Below are 17942 nucleotides of genomic sequence, written 5' to 3' on the forward strand. Positions count from 1 at the left end.
GCCACCCACAGAGCCCTGAGTATGCCGGAGCTGCCATTGACTGAATGAAAAGAATAAATGAATACACATGAATCAGTGGTAAAATCCCCTTTTACTGTAGAGGGGAAAAAAACATCTTCACAGGTCATAATGACTATGACTTGCTCCAGTCAGCGTGCACTGGAGAAGTTCACAGCTCATCTACTAAGTGCTGCCACAGAAGCACTCAAAATGTGCACGCATATAAATTTCAGTTTGACTTTAAAATTTATGTAAATTTGAAGCTCAGAGTTGTGTCAGACATTTAGGAGGAGCGCTGAGTATGCTTTCAAATAAATGAAAGGATTGTCTTTGCCTCACAGATCAAATAGGCTTATGTTAAATCATCTGTGCTTGAACCATATATAAGCCCTTAGATCCCACGCCCATAACCCGATTTCTACAGTTACCTCATGCTTTAAAAGTCATGCCTGAGGCCCGTAGGAACGATTTGTCATGGCAGCGTGGCATCAAGGTCTCTTCAAGAATGTTACAGAGCTCTTGGCCTTCACCTGCTCTGCACAAGCCGGCATTCCTGTGAGATGCATAAAGAGACAGATTGACCATGTAAGGTTCGGGTGCTAGAATGGATCATGACTCAGTGTTGTATCTATGGCCTCCTCGTACACACTCATAGATTAGGAATGAATGATGGGTACATCTACTGTTTCCTTGATCATTTTCATCGTGCAACCCCTGAAAACAAAGCTATGTGATCTTGGAGTACCTCATCAAAGGTGGCACAAGTTACACTAAATAGTGATCATTCCTTCTTAAAGGGTTTCATTCCACCCTTTTCAGACACATGCATGGGTAAATCCACGCCATCTCACCTCAAACTCTTGTTAAATGTTGGCCTCACAAGTTTAACCTTGGACTCTGAGACTTAACTGTACCAGAAACAGTGTAGCATTACGGCCTTGTTAGAGGGAATATCCGGACATTTAAATGTCCGGATATTCAGCTCTATATTTGCACAATAGAGCTGAAGCTGGACCAAGAGCTGCTTAGCTTTCTATCTCAGAGCCACAGAGGTAAAGCAGACACTGAGGTATGATTATTCTGGTGATTTAATAATATCCCATCCTGCTTACACTTCATCTTCAACTGTGGCCCACAAGTGGCTCTTCAGTAATTAAGAATTAGTTAGGATTAATGCACACTAGACTGGCAATTTATGGAACAGGTAAGGGGTAAAGACCAAGATGCTGGAACAGCTACAAGCTGCAGTGTACTGCAGTGTAGTATACACAAGGAATGTAAAACATGTGATTTTACACCTAATGGCAAAATATGACATTTTTTTCTACTGGTCATATAATTCCACATTTCATTGCTCACTTTTCCCTTGTTGTTTACCTAAGTTTATGTGTAATGGAAGAGGAACTGCTTTAATGAAACGGCAACGTTCTTCCTCTTCAATTGTCATTCCCATTCAGACAATGACTAATGGAACATAAGAGAGCGCGAGTGCCTTGCATTGATTGTTCTGGCACAGAATGACTTTCTGCATGCAACCCCTTCCATCGTGTCTGACTCATTCTTTTTGTTTCTTTGCCGATGCCTTTAGAAAGAATCTACTTTTGTTATGGGAAATACAACCACGACGCTGAGCATTTACAATGGAACAATTTGGTGTCCATCCAAAGCTTCCAAAGCAAGAGGAAGAGATTAATGTGAAGCCAAATTCCTTGTCATTCTTCCCATACTTTGTCATAGGAATCCACATTTTCCTTTGGCTAAAACACAGTTAGCTCCACCATTTGCGTAATCATCTCAGATTGGGCCCATGACATCATTGAATGATAACAAGACTAGGGCTGATGGCTTCGTTGGGGAAAGCTCCTAAATAGATTGGGGCAAAAATCAAAACAAAGTTTAGAGGATGTGGAAAGGTTTTGCTATGATGTACAAATAGATGTCAGATCTTTTTCCCTTATAGTAACTCTTTGCAGGAGAACATTTGGTCTTTGTTTCCAGTGCTTATACCAGAAGGACTGAGCTGGTCATGCGTGGCCCATTAACTCAGAGCAGAAGTTCATTTAGGGTTCTTTGTGAATAAAGAGCAGCCTCCAGGTTGCCCAGTCTCATCATAGAAACTTTCCATTTAATTCACTGTGTCATCAATTGCTGTTAGCACTCAAATTCAGATTTAAAACCTTAAATGTGTATTAAATTCAAGAGACGCATGTTGTGTCTACTAACAGTTAAATTGTCAGTTTACTTTATGCAATGTGGTTATTCTGTTTCACATTGTAATCTGCTGTATTATGCAACTGTCTAGCAGATTCTTCAAGCCACTCAGCAGGGGTTTCTGGTGTCTTTGGAGACAATGATGGAATAAGTGGAACTGAACCAGCAGGGTCGTGATTAGTCACAGGGATAAGCCACGGTCTGAACTCATCATTTCAGCCATCTGAACTCAGAGCTTAACTGCACAGGAATGATAAATTAAAGATGGAGAGGATAATACAACAGCGTAGACAGGTGTTCCAGTCTAAAGGTCCCACTGTCTGGGGACCTCTAGACTGAGTCCACGTGTTTGTTGCATTTTTCGTTAGCTTTCCTGTCATTTTCTGCAAATCTGGTATCTATACAGTTAGGACTGAGAATGAGAGTGAGGCTTGTTTTCAGTGCAACCGCTGAAATACTTTAAAGCCTAAACAACGACTGTTGATACAAATGTTGGCAGTGATCTCTTACAGTGGTACAGAAACACAATTTACAGCTGTAGCAACATGTCAGCCGTCACCTCTTACCATGAAGTTGAAGTGTGAAGGAGATTCTGGAAATTTATTTAACAAAAAATTTGATTTTGGAGAAAGCAACATTTTGTTGTTGTGAAAAAGACTGTGAGTTAAATATCATTAATACATATGAACAGTTAAAAAGCACTTTACAGAAAATCAAACAAAGCATGTTTGTTTAATTGCATGAAGTTCAGGGGAGTGTCTAGAAGGGGAACAGGTGGTGTGTGTGTGTGTGTGTGTGTGTGTGTGTGTGTGTGTGTGTGTGTGTGTGTGTGTGTGTGTGTGTGCGTGTGTCGCCTGTTAATCTGACAATTCCCAACATTACTGGATGAGAGCTATATATAATTATAGCCCAATAATATCGTGTATATGATTTCAAAAAGTGTCATTTGACATGAGCACATTTACTTTAACTATTTTCAATAAATTTGAATATGCAACCTGTGACCTATAAGCTAATTAAAAAAAGAATTAGAACTTGTAATTCCTACGCAGATCCACTTTTCACATAATAAATCTCCAATAGGAGGCAAGGTTGCATAGCTTGAAAATTGGCTTATAAATCAGTTTTCCATACTTATTAAATATTTCGGACTAAATATCCTGGAAACGCCCCCGATGAAGCGGCGCTGCTATGCATCAGCTTTGCGTCAGCTGTTGCACCGCTCTCCTCTGTCACTCCAACCATCTGAAATCAAACACTGCGAGTCACTTTGCGTCATGGTGTCACTGCTGGTGAGAGGGTAGAAAAAGTATGTCCAATGTGTGACACCGTGTGCGGAGGTGCTTTTAGTCCAATGACCGCATGCCCTGAGCAGAGGCTAAACTTAACTGGGGACCCTAAATGAACAGTCTTTGTTCAGCACTCACAAAGCTATTTGTCATCATGTCTGGCTGTGACCGGCGACTCCAAAGTGAGATATTACTCTTATGATTGGCATGAAGTCAGCATACTTGTGTGTGTAGCTCAGCAGCTGTTGATAGGGCACATGGACTGTATATTGAGTCATTATAGGAGCTGTGTGAGCTTGCACTGTTTCTCTGAATTGCTCTGTATGTCTTTTCTACACGTGCGCTTAAAGTCAAACTGTCGCCCTTGCCCCTGTAACGCAGTACTCTCTGCATGCTTTGACCTTGCGTGTTTGTAGTAATGAAGGAACTTTAGGTTTCTCGTTCATATGTCGGGTTTATTAAAGCGTCTGGGTGGCTTAATCAGTATTCAGTTTCAGCTCTGCAGCTGTGTCTGAACCACCATGATTAGATCTACATTCTGTAGGTTCACTTTAACTTTGCTCTGCAACAGCATATAAGAGTGATGACATCTGAATTTTCTAATAGTCTTAAAAAAAGATTTTTTCTTTTTGTAATGTTTTTTGTAAAGTCACCTTGTCTGAAGTTTGTCAGCATTGAATTACTGCTAATCTGTTGCAGTTTGCTCTGTCTTCCTGTAATTGACTATAGATAAGACAACAAGACAAACAGCCAAGGCCAGAATACAAGAAATTGAACTGGCAAGGTTATAACTGAGAAAGTATGTGTCAAGACCTCAACGCTAACAGACGTCTTTATTGGTAGCAGCACTTTGCCTTCATTTAAACTTAATCATGGACAATCTATTTTAGAGAGAGGAGAGTGATATTTAATTACTATTCTGAGCATGTTTAAACCCCTGATTTTAGCCGGGTAGCCTTTTAAAAAATTCACCTGCAAAAAAAGAAGTGATGGTCGCCTGTGACAATGATCAGAGAAGCATTTTTTCCTGTGATGCTGGAGTGCAAAACTGTTTTCTCGAGCAGGGGTGGAGCAGACAGCTGTGTCTATATTAACTGTAATGGTGCAGAATCTTCAAGAGCTGCAGACGAAAAGGTTCGACGCTGCCAGAATTACAACAGTGTTCCACTTCAGACCTACCACCAGGTGGTCGTGTGTTTGTGTGTGTTGCTGGCATAGACCGGAGCAGTGGAACAGTGTTAGACCAAGTGGTAACCGTGGAATTGTTTTTGTTCATCTGCTTAATGCTTTCCCAAACCGCCCCTGAATCTGCCAGCAGCGCCATCTCAAGATGATGACAGACTCACCTGCTGTGCAAAATGCTCTCACCTGAACTTAAACAGAGCTCTCAGAGCACGCTTTCACCCAGACATACATTATAGACACAACCTAGCGCATAAAACGTTCAATCCCTTATAAGGTAAAATCACATGTTGGGTTTTTGTGAATCTGTTTTGCAGCATCCCGGGCTAACGTCGGTATTTGTGGCTGGGAAATGCATCAATTATGCAGAAAGGACATCCTGCAGCATTTGTTTTCTCTGCTTCCCTGTATGGATCCTGTGGTTCAGACCCTCTGGCTGCTCATGTTACGTAAAAGACTATATATACTCCAAACTGTGTGTTTTTGCTTGTGTGTGTGTACGCTGCACACTTTAGATGACGTGACGTGTTGTGTATACATACTTTCTTAGATATTTTCTAAGCATTTTCACATCGACTTTAGCATTAATTTACTTTGTACACATGTCGCTGTGTGGAAGAAACATGTGCCTGTGTGGGTTTGCATGCGCGCATGTGTGTCAGTATATGTGTCGGTGCATACCTGAGCTTCCAGCTGTGTAGTTAATCACGTCCACCTCCAGCCGTTCAATAAGCTCTGATAGAAATGGCGACTCACACCACAGCTATCCCACAATGCCCCCTTCTCCTCTTTTTATCACCAGCTAGTAATTACCTGCTTCAGTGAGAGGAATGCAGCTCACTCACCGCATGCATACACAAACAGACACACACGCACGGGGACGCACACTCAGCTTGATTAGTAAACCTAATGGTTGCTCTGTATTCCAGAAAGATTCCATAAAGCAGAGCTCCATAAAATTGCTTTCCTGCCATCAGAGCTGCTCAGCTGCCACTGCCTCCTGCTCATCCTCCTTCCTTTCCTATTCTCATTCATGCACTTGTACTTCCTACCACCTCCATCTGGGTTCAATCCTGGTCTCTTTCAGCCCTCATGTCAAAGCAGCCACGGGCAGGATACTGAACACTAAAACTGATCCCGGTGTCTCATTGTTGAGTGTGATAGAAAAAGTGCTGTGTGAATGAAGCTTGCGGTGTAAAATGTCTTGACTCTAAACACAATATTTAAATGCAGTGCATTTTCCATACGCCATTCATCTTGTTGATGTCACATGCCAGATGTCCAAAACTGCAGCTTGGATTTCTTCCTAATTAACTCTTGGCAGCAAGAAGAATGGTCGAATATACAGATGATTGGTGATCGCTACCAAAATGGGTCTGGTTGAGGTGCAGCTTGTTAGGGTGCATGGTTCGATCCTCAGAGTAGAGACAGATCTGTTTTTGGGGGTGCACCATGAGGAACATTCAGTGTAAAAATACAAGTGAAACATGTGGACCGTCCCCTCCTGACGAGCCCTTGTGAATAAGGGAGCTGCCGAAAGTAGCTTCTTCTCTCAGTGGCAGTTTACAAAAATGTAAACAAATATCGACTGACATTATATTTTCTACAAGCTGGTGTATTCATAGAAGTGACGACGCGTTCTCGGAGGAAAGCGTGTTGTTTTTGCTCGCGAGTATACCTCAGTCAAGTTTGCACATAGTCATGCATTCTTTGTTAGCTTAAGTTTCCATGTTGAAGCAAAGACTCGGCCCGAGGCTATTTTCCTACCAGCTCTTCTCACCCAATGAGGTCACACCATCCAGAATCCCGAGAATGTGAAATATGGTGAAGTTTAAGAGCTTCTGAGCAGCTCTATATGTTATCAGATTGAAGGGGAGCTCGAAAAGCTATCGACTTCTGTAACGGAGAGCGAAGGAGGGGGAGAGAGTGACACGCTTCTTTACCTTAGAGCTGCTTCTGTAAGCTGCAGTCAACCTGTAGCACATGTCAGGACTTCACTTCAACACTGTTTTATTTACATTTAGTCTATCAAATATAAAGTGTTGCTATGCCAACCCCTTCAAAAAAAAGAATTAAGTAGTATATTATTATATAGGAGAGCGCGATGTATCACAACGTCTGAGAAGCTTAAACCCAAGACAATAAGAACTTTTGGCATTTCTGCTTGTAAATTCAGTTGAGCAAAAAACTTGCTGCCTATGCTGCATGATGATGTCAGCTGTTATTGTTATGTAAGCGTCCCTTGGATTTACAGATCCAAGGGACGCTTATTAGTCAATCACAAGAGAAGTATTGCAGAACATATCCTGTCAGGACAGGTGATTAAACAGGTAAACTGTTTATAAAAAATGGAAGTAGCCTTCTGGTGTAAAAAGTAAAGCAAGTGCTTGAAACCTGCAAATCCTCTGGTCACAAAAATAATTGTGATTATTGAAAAATCCATTAGAAAATTAACCATCTTCTCTTTATTTATTTATGGACTTAGTGAGTTCATGGTCATATGTGACGTTTCAAGTCTCATTACATACAGCATTTCATAAATTTTAGGGCTTATCTTGACATGCTTAAAAAAAGAGAGAGAGAATCTCAAAATGTGAATCTGAAAGCTACACAAGAAAAGTAGAAACCAATCGGTGACTTTGTGGTGGCTGTCTAAGGTTAAACCCATGTTGGGGGGCCTGTCTGGTCGGCACAGCTGATGCTCGTGTCATCCAAAGTTGAACATATGTCACCCACTGACCAATGATTCTTACTTGGCAATATTCCTACCATCATAGGCAGAGAAACTGCATTCTCAGATATTAGTAAGAATTACAGAGACAGATGTCACATAAAAGACACATTTGCAGTCTACACAAAATAAATCCAGAATGGTCTATTGTCTGAAAGTGATATTAGCAAAAAGATGATTAGAATTTATATATTTGTTCACATTGTTTAGACTGTTCCACATCTCTTTGGGAAGACATTTTGAATCCCCTTTAATCACACGGTGATTAATATGCAACAAAATACGGAAATGAGTGTGAGGAATGTCTGTACGTCTCAAGTAAACTGTGTAGTAATAACCTAACACTAATAAACCATGCCATAATATCCTGGTTGCTTTTGAATCAATCTGATGAATTTGTTATTTTTATTATGTTTTTGTTATCTTTTAAAAATGCTCAGACTTCACTGTTTATTATGTGTAATGTAATTTAATCATTGTGAAACCTGCCCATGTATATGGTGACAGATGAGATGTCCTGTTGTCCAGGACATGGAGATGTTTGCTATTCCCTGTGGTGTCTGAAAAGTATGCTGTTTCCATTACTGTCAGTCTCACTGCATTGCATTGCAGCACTGGTGATGTTTTTCCACTGAGGCCCAGGGGCAAGAGTTGATCTCTGTGGCCTTTCGAGCCCATGCCTCAGCAGCATTAAGGTGAGGTGGGGAGTGGCTGTGGCTCTCCTAGACACACACACACACACACACACACACACACACACACACACACACACACACACACACACACACACACACACACACACACAGATGGGTTACATGTGGTGCTTCAAAGACATAGCTAGTCAGGCTGACTGCTGGCAGGCTGTTATCTCTGACAGGAAAGCAGAAGGAGGCTGCCAAAGACTCGGGTCTAACTAGCTAGCTAAATAACTGTGGTGTCTGTGAGGAGAAATAACAGGATTACTGGTCAGCTAGACATCAGGCTCACTCTCAGGGTAGCAGGCAAGTGAGTAAAATCACAAAGTAAGTGCACCGTCAGCTGACAGTTTCCATCTAAATGATTTGCATTGATTATTTTTTTAGTTTAAAATGATTAAAGGCCTCTAAACTCAACAACTAAAGTCTGGGACAGTTTTATTTTGTTTATCCAGTATCAGCTTAATTATCTTTAATTAGCTAGCGCCTCTATAATGCCCGTCTTAAACAGAATCAGTTTTCTGATTCTACATTTTTATTCTTGGACTAATGGTGTAGCTTTGCATGATTCAAGGTTCAGAATCCTCATTTTTATAATATTTAGCTTCTTTAATAATAAAATATAGAATAGAAAGGCATTTATTAATGTGGAAATCCTTTCCATGATTATTTTTAATTCATTTAAAGAGTTATTTTCGAGTATTCAACAAAGTTTAGAGTCTGGTTAACGTAAAACTTGTCATCTGCGTTTTTCCCTTCAATCAAATAGATTTATAACAGAATTCACATAGTTGTCGCGTAGTTGTTCATCCATCCACCAAACACGAGAAAATGCAAACGCCACGCAGAAAGGCTGCTGGCCAAATGGGCTGAAAAGGATACACACTTAAGTGTAAGTTGTTAAATTTGATGCAGATTGTACATAATTTATTACATTCACCATAGAAACATAAAATTATTTTGTTCAAATTACAAGTTAGACTCTCGGAAATGTAACAACCACCAAATTTCACTGTTTGATTGTGGTCCTATTTAGCAGCAGATTGCAAATGTGCACAGTTATCAAAACACAGTCAAGAGCAGTAGAAGAGTCAAAGATCAAACGTACAGTGCACAAAAACTGTTAATGAATAACAAAGAAATGGATTTGACTTTAGCTAACTTTCCACAGTTTCCTGATTCTACAGAATTGGGAAACCTCCTGTGAACAGACTGAGCTGTCCTGACCACACACTGTAACACCGGTTACATTACTTATACTACTTTGTAGACTGAAAGTGGATTTGTGGGGTTTTTAAATGTTAAAAAGTAGTGCTCGACATTTAATGAGTATAGTTGTCTCTGTGGTTTCCCACTGTGATGACATTTAACTGGGAAGTGGACCCTACATTTCATTTCTGTTACTTCATTGTGAACTCAATATGAAAGTTATCACAAAGACTGCTTCTGACATTTTTTGGCTTACTGAGCCATGACAAGGTGTCTGTCATCTGTCCGTCTGTCCACGGTTCACAAGAATCAATCATTTTAGTAAAAGTTATACACTTACATGATCCAACTGTGCTCAAAGTTGAGGCCACATTTGTATTTTATTTATTTAAATGAGAAATAACCTGTGATTGACCAGGTTGGTTGGTTGTCAGTATCCATTTCATGCATTTCCTCTGATTTGGTTACAGTTTGATTTCTTCGCTATTCTATTCTTTAGGCATAGTTGTTGTACAGTAACTCCTACATTGATATGCACAGAGATGAAGACATCAGATTTTTTTCAATGCCAATTGGAAAAAAAGGGAAAAAAACATCAGGCTCATGCAACTTTGCAGACTCGTAGCCTGCAGGATCATATTTGTGCATATATTTTTTGGCTACGCAACAGAATCCACAAAACACAGATGATTTGTTGGATTTAGCCTTCAGCTGTTTAAGAGAATTGATATGTAGAGCTTTTCTGTTGACAGCAGAGATGAGCTGAAGTTGCTTTCACTACACTGGGCCTGCAATTGCATAATGTTTGCTTGAATAAATCCTGAAGTAGATATTGACTCTGACAAAAACTGAATTGTAACTGGCTAAGCAGTTATGGACTACAGAAAAAAATCATTTTTGATTGACAGAAATCAATCTAAAATATCTGCACATATCTGCGAATGCACTGCAGCATACCTTGCATAAAGCATGTTTGTTGATGGGCAACAGACAAACATAGTAACAATCTTGGTATCATACGCTAGCATAACACCTCTCTCACAGACCATTATTTATTAAATTAGTTATTTACCTTTGATTCTCTTCCACAGTGTGTCTTTTGTCCTGTTGTCTTCCTCTCATCCCCAACCAGTCACAGCAGATGCTCCTTCCTGAGCCTGGTTGTGCTGAAGGTTTCTTCCAGTTAAAAGGAAGTTTTTCCTTCCCCGTTGCCGCCAAGTGCTTGCTCATAGGAGGAGGTCACCTGATTTCTGATTTTGGGAAGGGGGGGTAGGGGTCTATTATTGTAGAGTCTTTACTCTAGGTGCTTTTTCACTGTATAAATTGAAGCGAATTAACAGCTGTACAGCTGGAACATGCTTAAAGAAGTTTACCTTTGTGCAGAAGGCTTGTAAGTAAAAATGAGTCGGTCGCATTGGTTTTCCTCAGACTTGTGTGCCTCTATTGGTGAGGCCTGTCCTGTTCTTTTAGCACATCATCATGCAAAGTTAACTACCTAACTGCTAAATCCCTGCAGTATGTTTAATTCCACATGGTCTATTATACTTGAAAGGCAGTTTCCTGGATCCAGCCCTGCTGGTTAACATTAGCACCTGACCTCTTGTTTCATGCTGAAAGAAGGAAAAAAAAAATTCTGGGAAAGCCCTTCATTAACATTTATGGGAAACCTTTTGGCCCATATTGTCTTTTTTTCCTTTTTAAGATTAAAACACATACTCCTTTTCCTAGTTTTCCATACCAGCCCCTCCCATACATCACATGCTGTTGGCTGTTTTGGGAAATCCCTTATAATGGGCAGTTTGTCTATAGTTTGCCTGGCAAACTGTAATTTTTTCCCCTTTGGGATCACGTCCATTGCATTCTTTGGAAAAAGTGGGTGTAACTGTGTGGTGCTATGGTGTTTTCTTTCTGCAGAACATACTGTGTTTCCAGACTCTTTTTAGTATTCTGGACAGAGCAAAGAGGAACAACCGCTGGAACACCTCAACAATGCAAAGAATGCAGAAATGAAAAGCTATCAACAGATTTTCTTACAATCTAGACAGTATGCATCAGAAAGTGCCAAATATTGTGGTTATATAAGCTTGCAGCTAAATTTTGCTTTATTTTCATGCAAATATTCGGAACATTAATAGCCTGAACAAAAATTAACAGTGTCGGTAAATGTGTGGAAGAAGGATTCTCATGTCCAGCGAGTTTCAAATTCTCTGACTGCCTCTATCCTCCCTCCTCGCGTCTGTGGCTTTCCTGACCTTTTAGCTAGGGTTTCCTCTCTCTCCCAGTCGGCCAGCACCATACACTAAGAGGACTCCCTGTGTGGGAGGAAAGAGAGAGAGGGGAAAGCCTTCGCAATAGCTTCAACTAAACATGAGTCACCCAAAGCGCCTTTTCTTGACCCGTCTACGGCCGTGCACTCCCAAAGCACCATATGCATTTTTCCTCTTCTGGAAAAGGCAGCAGTGGGTCAAGTCGTTGGCCACATAAATTCAGACAAACCTTCACAGTGTGTGTGTTTGGTCGGACATTCCGTTCTGTAGCGTACCACGGGCCTCGCAAATGTTGAAACAGCTTAAATATGTGGGAGCTCTGGGTATTTTTACTTTGGCTTTCCATGGGCCTCAACCCATGGAACTAAAACAAACTCAATGGTGATTCCGACTCAAAGTTGAATCAGTTAAATCATCTTTGGTACATGTAAGACAAATGCCAAGTTTTGATTGTCTAAGGGTAATGAGCTGCGGTTATACCACAGAGCTCGGAAAGCCTGGCAGGTTGTGGGAAATGATTTCTGGTGACATTTGTCAGGCATTATAATTTCCACTCAATTTTTGATCCATCTGTACTTCCACAAAACCTCCATTTCACATGACTACTGAAGCATATTACCATAATACGTCAATTCATTGTTTTTGAAGCTCCTTCATAATTGTCTGATTGAAATGTTTATTAACAAACTTGAGTCACTTCAGGCAGCTCGCAATACTTTCCAGGTGGTTATAGGAGCATACTGCTCTGTTTTTCTGTCTGCATTTTGCAACTTTTTGAAATCTAGATTGTTAGGTATTTGTCCTGCTCAATATAATACAATGGTAACACAATGATATTGTACAAAGAGGCGTCCCTTTTGGTCAGGAAAGAATTCCCTTCCAATAAAAGGTCTTGTGTCTGTGGTTTATCTTCTACAGGGAAATATTTTTTGTCACCATAAACTTGAACCCCACCTGCACTGCGTTGGGTAATACTGGCAAAATGTGTGTTTGTGTTGAGAAAACTCAAGCCTAAACTGCTGAACTCTATAAAATATGACCCTTCAAACTGCTATAGATATGAAACAGTTTTGCTTTCTTTTAAAACATTTTCATTTTCATCCTCATTTACTGGATAGGCTGAACCTCTTGGTAATACCGGTATCATTGAATAACAAATAACAAATTCTCTTTAGTATTTTCATAGTCATCAGAAATTAATAGAATAAAATGAATGGATTGAATGGAAGGAAGTGTCGTTGAATTAGTTGTGATTGACACAGTGTGCTTGAACTCACTTTACCTGAGATGTGGGTGGTCCCATGTCTATCAGCCCAGGTAGGCCAAAGGTGACAGTGAGTAAGGTTTCTCACTGGGCTTCCTCTTAAGAAGAAGAAGGAGAAAGAAAGGCTTTACGCTTTTCTCTCTGTATGATTTCACTGTGACTGAGCTACTTGTGATAACTTTACATTATTTCCAATGATATTGTGAGTGTAGTGAGTCTCTGGACACACAGACACAACAAATATACTCCACAGTTAAATAAAAGATAGTGTGTTTAAATAAAAAGGAATCTAAGAGAAAAACTTAAACCAGTAACATTGCATATAGTTAAGTGTGTGAGCAGAAAGGTCATGAATGAAATGTTGCATAGTACAGAACAAAAATCAAACTCATGCAAACTCATGTCTCAGGGAGCAGAGCACGTGTTTTGAAATGTCACTGACTCAGATGTCCCAGCACAGTTTCAAGAGCATCAAGGAGCTTCCAGGAGCCAGCCAGTTACTCTATGAGAGCTGGAGAGAGCCAAAGAAGGCCCTTAACCCATCAGCAGGATCGGTATATTCTACTTTGTACAAGAGCAGGGGCAGGATGAGCAGTGCCAGAGCCCTACAGAATGACCTCCAGGAGGGCTACTGGTGTGAATGTCTCTGACCAAACAATCAGAAACAGAATTCATTAAGGAGTGAACTGAGAGCCAAACATCCTATAGAGGGCTCACAGCCCTGGATGGTGGAGTCCGATTGGCATTTCCCTTACAATACCATAATTACAACACCGCCACAGAGCAGGTTCACCCTGAGCACATGTGACAAACATGAAAGGGTCTGGAGACGCTGTGAATAACTAACATTATTCAGCATGACCAGTTTGGTGGTGGGTCATTAAGGGACGCACAGACTTCTACAGGCTAGGCACAGCACCCTGACTGCCATTAGGTATCAGATGAAATCCTTGGACCCATTGTCAGACCCTACGCTGGTGCAGTGGATCCTGGGTTCCTCTTGGTGCATGACAATCCCTGGCCTCATGTGGCGATAGTATGTAAGCAGTTCCTGGAGGATGAAAGAATTGATACCACTGACCGGCCCCCATGCCTGCCTGACCTAAATCCAATAGAATAATCTATTTTTATCTCTTCAGGGCAATATTACTATACTATACACAAAAAGATCATCAGCCAATGCAAATTGTACTCCGTAAAAACTGATTATCATTTTGGCTTTTGTTTTTCTTTCTAATTGATGCCAGTTTTACGATCTTATTTATGTATGCCATTCAGCTGAGGAACATGCTGCTGAGTCCAGTCAGCTATCACTGCACTCAGACTTTAATGTGTAATAGATCTCCTCTGTGGTAGCTGCTTTTGTCCTTCAGTTTTCAGTGCTGTTATTTTTTTGATAAGATACTGACCAGTTTAGCCAGGGAAGGGGTAAAGCCCTGAGTGGGAAAGTTTATTGGGTTTTTTCCCTTGTTTGGGTGTAGAGGTCCAATCAGTGGGGGTCAAACCCAATAAACGTGGAGGAGTGTTGCCAAGTCAAGATGTATTTACTGAAGGCCCCCTCTGTTTTACCCCAGAGTGAAGACTCACGTAAGTTTGTAACCAACCACGTCCATACTGCTGCTTTCCAATAGTTCCTAGCCTGCAGCTCTCCTGTATTTGTGGAACCATCACAGTGAGAGGTAGACAGCAGACACATTTTTTTGCAGACCTGCTGATTGGAGCGAGTGCTTTATTTGCTCTGGGACAGACATTGGACTTGTCAAACAGGCTCTTATTTCTGCTTATTTTTACAGTACTCAGCTCTGCCTCAGTCTCTCTGTGAGATTGCACTGTGACCAGCAAGGTGTCACAACACAAAACGCTAATTGAGTCAAACCTTTTTTGTGGATGAAGTTTCTCAACGTTTCCTTTTAGCGTTTTACTTCACCTGAGCAACATATTAACGTCACATTTGACAGGCTTCTAATCCCCTCGATGTGTTTGCTCTTCTGCAGAGAAATGTGCTTGGCCCTGTTCCATGATAACAGATAATTTCAGAGGCTAAGAGTGTTATCTAAGAGGGATTCTTTATTCAACAGATGTACTTCTTAATCTCCCATCATTTCTAGTTACACTGCTTATCAGTTACACTGAACAACCCTTTGAGGATGTGGAAGAGATTTTGTAATCACATTGACTTTACAGTTCACTCGGTGAAAAGATCCTTAAATATTCTGTCAACTAGATGTAATTCGAGAGATTTATTTATTTTTAATAGACACTGTGTTAAAAGTCCATCTTATATATTATCAGTGAGAACTCAAATCAAGACACTGAAAGCTTTGTAATGAGATGTAATTTTGTTCTTTTTTAATCTAAAAATAATCAGTGTATCATGTACAGCAACTAAAGCATTAATAGAAAGCTAATTGTAGAAAAGTCTCAGTTTATGATTAACAGGTCCCTTATCCCTTATTATGCTGTTTTGAACTATAATGTGTAATTATATGAGGATTGCTTTTCTCTGCTCTTCAAGCGTAATTATTTTTCACAGAAACCAAAAGACACCCAGTTTAACAATCACACACATTGCCCTGCGTTTTGACCCTTTGAAAGAGATTTCTGTAATGTTGGCCTAGCTTTCAGGTCCCACCTTTTCAATTTCTTTTTTATACCATCTCAACCCAGATGGTTGGTAAATGTGTCCATGCCCGACTACAGTGTGCCGCTTTCTTCCTCAGAGCTCTGACATTGTGGCAGACCCAAGTAAAAGCAATCTGACAGTGGAGTAGGTTTGGCTGCAGATGCTTTTTTAATAAGGCAGGCTGCCAGAACCTTGTGGTGGATGTAGGGCAAGGGTCTCGTGATCTGCTATTGTTAAATGTGCAAGCCTTTGCGTTGACCTACTTTTTAACATTTATGTAATCATAAAGCTAAAGGAGAGTGGGTTGCAAAAAAAAAGAGGGAAGATGTCATGGCTTGGTTAACCACAAGTATGTTCCACCATACATCAAGGATTTGTTTAGGTAATGCAGAGACAGGCCACAGAGGATTTGTTTTCTTGTGGCTGCACGAGAAATGAGTTTTTGTCATTTCATGCTGTCGTTAGCCCTCAAAGTTAGCTTCCTTTAAGAATGTGCCATTTGACCACTTTTGCAGTATCAGAGGGCCATGTAGCCACCCATGTGTGATGCTTTGTGTGTCTCCTTTTGTCAGTTTTGTTGCTGCAAAAGAGACTTAGCAGAAAAATCCTGATTTTAGAACTTTTTAATATACATATATTGGTGTGTGTGTGTGTGTGTGTGTGTGTGTGTGTGTGTGTGTGTGTGTGTGTGTGTGTGCCCTTCTCTTTGAGTGTGAGTCCAGTTGAGTGTTTGAAGGGTATACCTTTAATAGCCTTGTTGGAGCCACAACTTCTTTAGATTTTCCTCCTAATGACCACCATTTATTTTGACCTTCTGCTGCTCTTTTTAAAGAAGCAGCCAGTGAAATCACTGTCCGTGGCAAACTTATGACAAATCTATAACTGAGCCATTTAATCTCACTCAGCCCTCTCAAAGGGAATCATCTTTCTGTTTCCTACGGCGTCAGAGACTTAATATCTGAAAGGTTCAGATAGCCTTATCCACTTTGTTGTTGCATAGCTAATGAAATCTGTGCATTCATTTTAAATTTCACTGAGTCGTTTGGACTAAAAGGCAGTCATTAGTCCCATTTTGTGCTCTGTTGTCTTTGTACATTTCTGTGTTTGGCATTTGCTATCTGCTACGATCGTCATCTGCGTCCCGGATGTCCAGCCAAATTTTCAGCTATGACGCATAAGGCTCACTGTTCAAACGTGCGTTCATATGTCACTGCAAGCAATCCTCATTTTTCTTTATTGATTTTTTGTATGGAGCTATTTGAATTAGAGACTGATTGTTTCTTATTATGAATCCTTTCGGGTTCCAAGAGAAACGTTAAGGCTGCTCTTATTGTATTGATGGATTAAATTACATCGTAATCATCTGAGTCTGCAGATTCCCTCAGCTCTGTGGAACTTTTCAGTGATTTAGCTGAACTGTCCACTCTCAATAACCAAGAACTTTGCAGCTGGCACGTGTTTTTAGTTTACCTGATAAAATGCCAGCTATGGATGAGGACAGAATTATTAAATCCAACTATAAAAATGTAATTCTTTTATTTCCCAAGTGCTGTTAAACGGAGCGAGGATTTTGTAACACAGCTTTTCCAAACACCATAGTTTTATTTTGGATGCTTACATTATTTTAATTTGCACACAGAAACAAAATTATTTCATAACAAACAAAAACTAACAATCAGTTATGTCACAGTTCCAGCAAGCAATCCAAGCCCGTTCTCTAGATTTGGTGGTCTTCTGGAATGGACCTTGGTCTTCAGTTCACAGATTTTTAAATGGGATTCAAGTGCAGGTCAGTCCATAATGTTGGCTGTACTGTGGGTTTCTGGAGGTAGCTCTTCACCAGAAGTGACATATGTTTTGGAACATATGTTGGAAAACAAAATGACAGTCTAGACCCAGGTTTGCTGCTGACAAGTTGAGTTATTTTTTTTCTTCAAAATCTTCACATTTCCTTTCTTCATGATTCCTTCCGTCTTGACGAGATTCCAAGTTTCTAAAGCACTGAAACATCCTCACAGCATAATGCTCCCACCACCGTGTTTTACTGATAGGACCGTGTTCTTTGGTGTTGGAGTCCTCTCACTTCTTTCTCCAAACATAAGCAGTGTCATTGTGGCCAAAGAGCTCTAGCTTTGCCTGTGATCAACGGACATGCTTCCAGTATGCACAATCTTTCTCCAGGTTCTCCTTAACATACTTCATTACGGCTTCAAGGTGTCTCTTTTGCTGTGGAGTGGGGTTTTCTTGGTCTGTAACCTCTCAGTCCATTGCTGTGCAGGGTTCTAGTGATTGTCTTCTTTGAGACTACAATTACCAACTTGGTTAAGTCATTCGCATGTGTCTTAGCAATTTTTCTGGGGTCTTTAGACACATCTCTCACTAGTTTTCTTTCCAGAGTCTTTGAAATATTTCACATCCTACCTCTGTCAGAATTGTTCTGTGCTTTGTGGATCTCACTCAACGTTTTGACA

The 17942-nt window shown here is 40.5% G+C and overlaps 1 protein-coding gene across 7 annotated transcripts in view; it reads left to right on the forward strand.

The window, feature by feature from the left end:
* Nucleotides 1-17942, forward strand: part of ddah1 (dimethylarginine dimethylaminohydrolase 1) — an 84441-nt gene that overhangs the window by 39534 nt on the left and 26965 nt on the right. The window contains exon 1 of one of the 7 annotated variants that reach the window (XM_039600976.1): nucleotides 8383-8435. The exons of the other annotated variants lie outside the window; for them this stretch is intronic. The gene's annotated coding sequence lies outside the window, so the exon portion shown is untranslated. Of the gene's footprint in view, nucleotides 1-8382; nucleotides 8436-17942 lie in introns of those variants that run through there. 7 annotated transcript variants of the gene reach the window in all.

The sequence above is a fragment of the Oreochromis aureus genome, linkage group 17, assembly GCF_013358895.1.
Source record: "Oreochromis aureus strain Israel breed Guangdong linkage group 17, ZZ_aureus, whole genome shotgun sequence".
Classification (NCBI taxonomy): domain Eukaryota; kingdom Metazoa; phylum Chordata; class Actinopteri; order Cichliformes; family Cichlidae; genus Oreochromis; species Oreochromis aureus.